Below are 9,586 nucleotides of genomic sequence, written 5' to 3'. Positions count from 1 at the left end.
GACCACATACGGATTAACGCAGTGGCTCGGAAGATAACCTGCAAAAAATGAATATTTGTTGTTCTGTTAAAGACCAAATCATTTCTGCAATTCCAGATAGCCCATAATAAATCACATACTCCTACACGAATGTGTTTCGCTGTTTAGGGCTCAATTCCATCTAGCCACGTCCCAAATAATGTGTTGATATTATTCGGAGGAGTAATATTAAAGGTTATGTGAACTGTCTGCCAAAGAATTTTTGCTAAAGGGCAATCAAGAAAGAGGTGTTTGATGGATTCATCCTGCTCACAAAAGCTGCATCTAGCGGATCCAGTCCAGTTGCGTTTTATCAAGTTATCCTTAGTTAAAATGACTTGTTTGTGTACGAACCACATAAATACTTTAACTCTCAAGGGTACTTTGACATTCCAAACATGTTTGGAAGTAGGAATAGAGCTAGAATTAATAACATCCAAATACATGGATTTGACTGTGAACTCTCCATTCCTAGTCAACTTCCAACACAACTGATCGGGTTGTTGAGTTAGTTGGACATCCATCAACTTCTCACAAGATGGAACCAAGCTTCCCAATGGTTTCCGGCTAGCGCTCTCCTGAAGTGAATATTAAGAGGCGTGGACTGATATACTGTCTCAACGGTTGCGTCTCGCTGTTGAACAATGCTATAGAGAGTAGGATACTGAAGCGCGAGGGGCATGTCCCCTAGCCATGTATCCTCCCAGAATCTCGTAGAAGTACCGTTACCAATAACAAACTTTGTCCGATTAAAAAAGATTGATTTAACTCTCATCAGTCCTTACCAGAAAGGCGAATCCATCGGCCTCACTGCCACCTAGGATAAAGTTTTGGATTGAAGGTACTTATTACGCAGAATGTGTGCCCATGTAGCCTCGTCTCATCAGATAGCATATACAGCCATTTGCTGAGAAGACATTTGTTCTTCACCTCAGGATTTTCGATACCTAGACCCCTTTGGTCCTTGGTCGACAAATAATGTTCCATTTAGCGAGTCTATATTTCCTCTTTAGGTTATCACTTTGCCAGAAGAAACGAGAACGATAGAAATCAAGTCTTTTCCGAACTCCAACTGGTACCTCGAAAAAAGACAGAAGAAACATGGGCATACTTATGAGGACCGAATTAATGAGAATTAAACGACCTCCATATGACATCAATTTGCCCTTCCAGCAACCTAGTTTCTTCTCAAAACGATCCTCGGTGCACTTTCATTCTCTATTTGTTAGCTTTCGATGGTGAATTGGTATACCAAAATACGTGAAAGGTAAAGCCCCCAACTCACATCCGAACAATTGCGTATATGCCTCTTGTTCCTCATTGGCTCTTCCAAAACAGAACAATTCGCTCTTGTGGAAATTAATTTTTAGTCCAGTCAATTGTTCAGATAGCATAACACCAGCTTCATGTTTCTCGCTTTTGCCAAGTCATGCTCCATAAAAAATGATAGTATCATCGGCGTACTGTAGGACAGAAACACCTCCATCAACTAGATGAGGTACCAGACTACCTACTTGACCAGCATCCTTAGCCCTCCCTATTAGAATCGTCAACATGTCGACTACAATGTTGAACAGAATAGGTGACATCGGATCTCCTTGTCTCAGGCCCTTATGTGTTTGGAAATACTGACCTATGCCATCATTGACTTTAATTCTAACACTCCCTTTTTGCGTGAAAGATTCTACCTGTTGTCTCCAGGCTGGATCAAATCCTTTCATACGCAAAGCCTGTTGAAGAAATGGCCATTTGACTCTGCCATACTCTTTTTCGAAATCCACTTTGAAAACAACCCCGTCTAGTTTTTTCGTGTGAATTTCATGGAGCGTTTCATGAAGGACCACAACCCCTTCTAGGATGTTTCTGTCCGGCATGAAAGCAGTTTGGGACGGCTGCACCACAAAGTGTGCAATATGCGTGAGTCTATTTGTCCCAACCTTGGTGAAAATTTTGAAACTTACGTTAAGAAGGCAGATCGGCCTGAACTGCTCAATTCGCACTGCCTCTGTTTTCTTAGGAAGCAAAGTAATGGTTCCAAAATTCAGATGAAACAATTGAAGCTGTCCAGAGAATAAATCATGGAACATCGGAAGCAAATCCCCTTTAATTATATGTCAGTATTTTTTATAAAACTTCGCTGGAAATCCATCCGGCCCCGGAACTTTATTATTCTTCATCTGAGAAATAGTTTCAAACACCTCTTTCCCCTAAAACGGGGCAGCCAAAATATCATTCTCTTCCGCAGCCAGCTGAGGAACATCCTCAATTCTGGACTCATCCAGGGACACAGAATTATCCTTCGGAGGCCCAAAAAGCTGCTTATAGTAGTTGGTAATGTATAATTTTAGATTTTCCTGCCCTAAGATTGTCCCCTCGTCTTGCTCAAGCTAAAAGATTCTTTAATTTCTATGCTTGCCGTTGGCGATCATATGAAAGAATTGAGTGTTGGCATCCCCTTGGACAACTTTGCGAACCTTAGCCCGCAATGGCCACTTCAATTCCTCTTCTCACAGGAGATCTTTCAATCTCATCTCCGCATCTACTTTAGCATGAAGTTCCGTGGATCCTAGGATTGTGGACTCGGCTTTCACATCTAGGGCCTGAATAAGAGAAAGGAGCCTTTCCTTTTCAACCTTATAAATCCCACTGAGATGCTTAGACCACCCACGTCAGAAACTTCTCAAGTGTCTTATCTTATTCTGCCATCTCTCAATAGAAGTCCTTCCTCCTGCATCTTTAGCCCACTCCCTGGCTATTGGATCAAAGAAACCTTCTCTCTCAAACCACGCTAATTTGAAAGAGAAAGTATTTTTATTCCCCACATGCGTTGCCTCACCAGAGTCAAGCAGTAAAGGGGTGTGGTCTGAGATTCCGCACGATAACACCTGGACAATTATCAGAGGAAACTTCTATTCCCAATCAATGCTCGCGAGGACACGGTCAAGCTTATCAAACATGGGGGTTGGCAAAGTATTAACCCAAGTGAATTTTCTACCCGAAAGCTCTATCTCTCTCAGATCCAAGCTTTCAATAATAGTATTAAACATGAAAAACCACCGGCCGTCAAAATTGTCATTATTCTTCGTGTTTTTCCAACTAGATATCCAAAGAGAGTGCCCGCGTTCATAAGTGTTCATAAGACAAGTGTTGGATTCGCATTTTTGCATAACACTAACTAATACTGCTTTAACTGAAGTGTTATCTTAGCGGTCAATTGGGCACATTGAAGGATCCACGTTATCAATTTCCTCGTCAGGTAAGCGTTCGCCTGCACTAGTATCTTCGGTCTCAGAAGAAAAGTCTTTTTCAGATAAAAAGGAAGAAAAATCTGCAAGTGTTGGCAGCTTCTTCTTGCGCGTGCTGATCACCGACCGTTGCTACTTCGAGGGAAGAGGATATGTAGCACCCGGGATAGGGGCATGCAGATTTGCGGTCGCTTGATTGCCTCATGGTTTGGAAACTGGTTTACTATTTTTATGTGCATTAGCCTTTAATTACTTTCGACGATGTCCATGCGTGCAGCTTTTGGAAGCTCCAAATATTCCACATCCCATGGTTTTTCTTTTGACTTTCAAATTTGAATCTAATATATCTTTTGGACAGAAAATTCAATTTATATTCTGTTTGTATACTCTTGTTTTTGTGACGAGAGCTTTCAAATAAGATAAATTTTTAATACATTTTGATGAGTTATTAAAACTTCTTTAAGTTTAACTGCTGAAACTTGGTAGGAGTGAATGATGAAATCATAATTTTCAGAAATTGAAACTTAAAACTTGGTGTGCTCTTGTGCGGAATCCAATGACTTTGCGGATCACGAGGTAAATCAGGGGGTTGGACAAGTTTTAACTACTAAAACTTCATAGGAACGATGATAAATTTAGCAAATTTCAGAAACTTAAACTTAAACCCTAAAGCGTAAATTGTAAACCCTAAGCCTTATGATGAGAACCATGAAGTCCTAAAAGCATATGAAACTTGGTAACACTTACGTGAGCTTAATGTTAGGACTATCAAGTTTCAATATTTGAAACTCGAAATTTAGAAGTCCTCATCGTGACGAACACAAATATGTAAACGAAACTTACTTTGGACTTTCCGTTAAAAAGATATATTAGGTTGAATTAAAAGATAAATTGAAAAAGGCGTGGGAGGTGGCACATGTAGGTCCGACACAAGATGCCAAAACCATGTATGCATGGACCCCAGCCTACGGTCCTCAGATGCTATGAAGCAAACATGTTCACGGAACATAAGGATGCATTTGGTTGAAGGTGTCGTATGAATGGGTTGGGACCATTCAATTTTTTTGGGATTGAACCATTCAATTCATGTGTTTGGCTGAATATAAGTGGTGAGCTAATTATTTAGGACGGGACCACCAGTCATGCTCACATAGTCATGCATGCAAAGGGTGGCCATTTGATTCGATCGATTTGGTTGGGTGGAACGGTTCAGCATCTTCATGGCATATTCTCTTTTTTTGGCTCGAACCATTCATGTGCTTTATAACCAAACATGTCTATTTCCTGAACGATTCCAACCCATTCATGACCGTCCTTGCAACCAAACGCACCCTAAAGCAATCAATCAACTGCATGCTTGTGTGCGCATGTCCTTGTGTGGTTCTGAGAGTTTCCGCTACTTCAAGGGTATCAATGTCGTGTCACGTGTCTTCATCTGCATGTCCCAATGCCTCCCATTTCTACCGCTCGCACAAATGGTTAGGCCAAGGAGCTAGAAAAACAGATGATAAAGACATAAAGTGGTAAGAGATCCGGGACGGCAATGAAGCTAGATGAACAACTTATAAATAAACATATGGAAAACATGAAAAAAGAGTAGTTGAAAGTTTAATAAGAGGGTAAAGAAAGGGACTACGTCTTTGAGTAAGTACTAGCAAAAGAGTCCGTGCGTTGCAACAAGAGAGAAAACATAACACACACTCTTAACCCAACAACCATCATCCGAGACCACAATAGGTCCACCTCCTTCTCACCCTCGCCGGCGACGGCCTCGGTGTTCACACAAAACAAAAAAAACGTGTTTGAATATGTTTAATCCTAAGGCATCTCTCTCTCCCTCTCTCCTCCATCTCCCTCCCTCTCTCTCTCTCTCTCTCTCTCTCTTTCTCTCACTCTCGCGATGAGAAATGTGTTGTTTTCCCCTGCGATATTTTTCAGATGTATGCATGTGTACTAATCAATGTTTTCTTTTCCCTATATTGTTATAGTGGGGTGTTTATTTGCAATCCGGGTCGCCGCCGGTATGAAAGGAAAACGGATCTTACGCTATAAATTATAAGTTTGCTCCCAAAACGATATTTTAAAAACATTTAACAGATAAAATTAACATCATATTTAGATTCCACATATTTTTCTAATAAAATTACATATATATATATATATGTGTTAAAATCGAAGTTACGGTTTAAAAGATACAGATAATTTAGAAAATCATTTATTTGACTTAAATATATTCCAAAATAATATTTAAAAATACTTAACAGGTGAAAATAATCTCATATTCATATTCTATATATTTTTCTAATCAAATTTTATATATAACATGTTCAAATCGGAGTTACGGTTTAAAAGATATGGATGATTTAAAAAAAATATTGTTTGACTTAAATATGATCCGCGGATGAATTACCTAAAACATCAGGGGGGGGGGTTCAAAAAATTTTAAATAACGGTTCGGGTGTGACTTAAATCCGGACTGCGGGTTGATTTCAACAAAACACAGGTCGTTTTAACTTAAAATAGGACTGCGGGTTGAATTCTCTGAAATAGTGGGACTTTTTTGAAAAATGTCATGACGGACGAAAGAAATCCAATTTGCTTTATTATTACTAGCAAAAGAGCCCGTGCGTTGCTACGAGAGAGAAAATAACACATGCTCTTAGCCCAATAACCATGTCTCAAGACCCTAATAGGTCGATGTCCTTTATTGGCCTCAGTGCTCACACAACAAAAACACGTTTGAATGTGGTTAGTCCTTGCACTCGCCCGAGCACTCGCTTGGAATATGATGACAAATATGTTCTTTTCTGCCAACAGGTTTTTTAGAGGTGTGCATGCGTGCTTATCAATATTTTCTTTTCTCCCAATTTGGTTTTAATGGGTATTTATTTGCAATTTGAATCGCCACCGGTACGAAAGAAAAATAGACAGTGCACGATAAATTAAGTTTGCACCTAAAATAATATTTTAGAAATATGTAACAGCTAAAAATACTATTTAGATTCTACACATTTTTCTAATCAATTTTCATATATAACATGTTAAAATCGGAGTTACGATTTAAAAGATATGGATGATTTAAAAATGATTTGTCTAACTTAAATATGGACGGTGGGTTGATTACCTGAAACTTCAAGGGGTTTTCTGAGAAAATGCAAAAAAGGGTTCGGTTATGACTAAAACACAAGGAGTGCGGGTTGATTTCAATAAACTGCGGGGATTGTTTTGCAAAAAGATCTGAGGGATAGGCAGACACAGTCCGTGCTTTATTATTATATAGCAAAAATGCTCGTGCTTTGCAACGGATATAAAATAATCCAAGTGTCCATGTGGTATTCGAGAGTTTACCTGTCACGATGAATAATAAGATCTTCCAATTAAATTGGTTGCAAGACTCATAAGAATCCACTTTATGAAGATCTTATTGTATTCCAAAAGCTTGTGATCTTTTTGTCTACAAATAAAACCTACTTCTTCAACTCTCTATAAAAAAATTGAATTATGTGTAATAAGTTGTTATTTAAGAACCCTATGTAAAAATAATTGCAAAAATCTAAACATTTATCTATCCGGTAGATCATCGGCTACTCCTTCGATGCGAAAGTAATTCTGCAACATACGTATGCATGTAACAGTGTCAAATTGACTATATATTAATTCCTATATCTCACAATCCCTATTAAAATTAATTCATATTTATGCTTTCCCACTTCAAAAATATGATTGCCGGAAAGTAAATTATTTACAATGCTTGCCGCTCTTTGTTGACACGTTGCCGCTATTAGTGGGAGCACATCCTCCACGCCAACATGAGCACTTTCCTGGACATTATCATCGAGCCTCGATGGGGATCAGGATTAGGGTAACTGCGTGGGATAGATGGTACAACGGAGGATAGTGCTCCCCCTCCTAGCTGCGATGCTGGACAAAACAGGACGCGAGTAAGATGCACCATTGTCACACTCTCTCTATTGGTCATCCCTCCGTCTCTCCTCCCTATCTCACCCATGACATCCAGATTTGAGGAACATCTTCATGGACAGCAAGCACCGGGGAGCTTCAAATATTTTCTCCCTTTAGAAATATTTCTTTCTAATATTTCACCCACTTTTAATTATTATACTCTCTATCCTAAAATAAGTGTCTTAATTTTGTATAACTATAGTACAAAGTTATACTAAAATTAGGACATTTATTTTTAAAAAAAGGCGTATATATAATGTAACAACAAACAACAACAGCGAGTAATAATCGGTGCTCTTTTGGAAAATGAAAAATTGTAATTGATGCTAGCACGCATGCATCCGGTAGCTTCTAGCCGGTACAGGACCAATTTCCTTTCATTCATTAAAGAAATGCACCGACCGCCCAGGGCCACTCTTCCTTCTCATCCATCCGCGTGTCTCTCAGTCTTATCTATGCACCGCTGGTTCTCCTCTTCTTCAGCCACACTATCACCCAGTGCCGCTCCTCCTCCTCTTCTACACATGTTGCGCCGACGATGCACTCCACTCTCCTGGAGTGCGCGCGGCCGTGGTGGCTGGCCAGAGCCAGGGCAGCACCCCTTATCGGCGAGGAACCCAGAGACGCCATGGAAGCTCCTCTGCTGTCGGTCTGATCTTAGCCCAGCCACGACCGCGCCGGCACGAAGCCGCTCTGTATCCTGCCAGCAGCCCCGTCTCCGACACGATTCGGACGGCCCCGCCCACAGCCTCCGCCACCTACGGCATCCCCCAGAGGTTCGGACAATCCCGCGCCGCTCATCCTCGCTTCGTCCTCTGCTCGCGGCTCGCGTTGACCGCCTCGCCGTGGCCTACTCCAGGCCACCAACCGGAGCCTGTCCACGAAGTCCAGCCGGCCTTCCTCCCGGGCGCGCTCCTCGGCCGTTGCCGCGTGCTCCGCCAGCGGCTGCGTGATGAGCCCGTCGAACTGGCGGTGCACCCGGCGCATCTTGGCGCAGCCACGACCGCGCCGGCACGAAGTCGCTGATGTTGAACAGCCCCGTGCTGGTCAGGAGCGACATGATCATCTCCTTGTAGCTGCTGGACTCGTCCTCGTCCCCGACCGCAGCGCCTGGGCCGATGCCCCCTCTCTTCCTCTGCTCTGAAGTTGCTAGATCGCGAGCGCCACAGCAACCACGGCCACTCTATCTTAGGGAGATCGATGGGTTGGGTTCCATTTTCTTCGCTCCTTTTCCACTTGGAATTCCTTCTCATTCCGTTTCCCATTCCTTTGCTCCGTCTTGCCCATTACGGAGGAAATTCGTTCCTTTCCCTTCTCCTCGGGAGAAATTTGTTCCTTTTCCTTCTCCTCTGGAGGGAATTTGTTCGGTTCCTTTGCTTGAGGGTGGGCGCGGCGGCGGGGGCCGGCTGGGGCGGTGCGCCGCGGAAGGGCAGGGTCGGCGGATGGCTGCGCGCGGCGGATGGACGGGGCCCGGCGGTGGTGGCACGCGGCGGATTGTTCAGTCGTTTTTTTTTTCTATTTTGCCTGTACCGGTTCAGGTTAACTTGAACAATAGGATTGCGGGTTGATTTTAGAAAAAGTTAAGGGCTTTTCTGCAAAAACGCCGATGACGGACGACCAGAGGCTATCGCCGCTTTATTAGTAGGGATAAAGATAAAGATTGAAGATGAGCACAGCAGCTGGCTACATGTGGGATACCTCTCGCGACTGGCGACTTCGAGCGAACCTGCTCTGACCGCCGCCGCCGCTGCCGCCGGCCTCCTCCGGAGTTCTGCTCCCGGCCGCTCCTGCTCGGGTGGGGGGTCGCATCGCTCCCCATGGCTACCCCTCTCTAGCAGCTCGCGCAAGCATCCCCTCTCCAGGCGGCGCGCTTCCGAAGAGCAGCGGCTGGATCTATCCTCTGCCTCTCCACTCCGGTGAGTTATTGCAGCAATTTGCCCCTCTGGTTTGACAGGCGGTGGCCCTTTATCTGCTCCTTACCTCGGGCTGGCTATATCGAGAGGATCTATTCCCGTGGCTCTGCATCTGGCTGAAGGGTGTGTTGGGCATGTCATCTGGTGCCAGCAAGATGCCGTTAGGGGAGAAGCAGAATGCTGCAGTGGGGAAGGAGCCTGTTGAGAAGACGGAAGGGGTGGACTCCATGATGGGGCGCCTTAGCCTCCTCGCGGACGACACTGATTTTGTGGAGATGATTGATGATGAGGAAGGGGATTGCTCGGTGCCGGTGAAGTGGCCGCTGCTCGGGATGATTCTCTCGCCCTCTGTGATTCATATCAGCACCACCACGTCGGCAATGCGCCCGGCCTGGGGAAATCCCAGGGGGCTCAAGCTCAGGAACGTTCGAGACAATGTGTTTGTGG

At 43.5% G+C, this 9,586-nt stretch overlaps 1 pseudogene; it reads right to left on the bottom strand.

The window, feature by feature from the left end:
• Positions 1 to 7,674: 7,674 nt before the first annotated feature.
• On the bottom strand, positions 7,675 to 8,292 carry LOC119341922 (annotated as a pseudogene).
• Positions 8,293 to 9,586: the final 1,294 nt, after the last annotated feature.

Source organism: Triticum dicoccoides, chromosome 7B (genome assembly GCF_002162155.2).
Source record: "Triticum dicoccoides isolate Atlit2015 ecotype Zavitan chromosome 7B, WEW_v2.0, whole genome shotgun sequence".
Classification (NCBI taxonomy): domain Eukaryota; kingdom Viridiplantae; phylum Streptophyta; class Magnoliopsida; order Poales; family Poaceae; genus Triticum; species Triticum dicoccoides.
The sequence above is the reverse complement of the archived record's forward strand: the minus strand, read 5'-3'. Positions and strand labels throughout refer to the sequence as shown.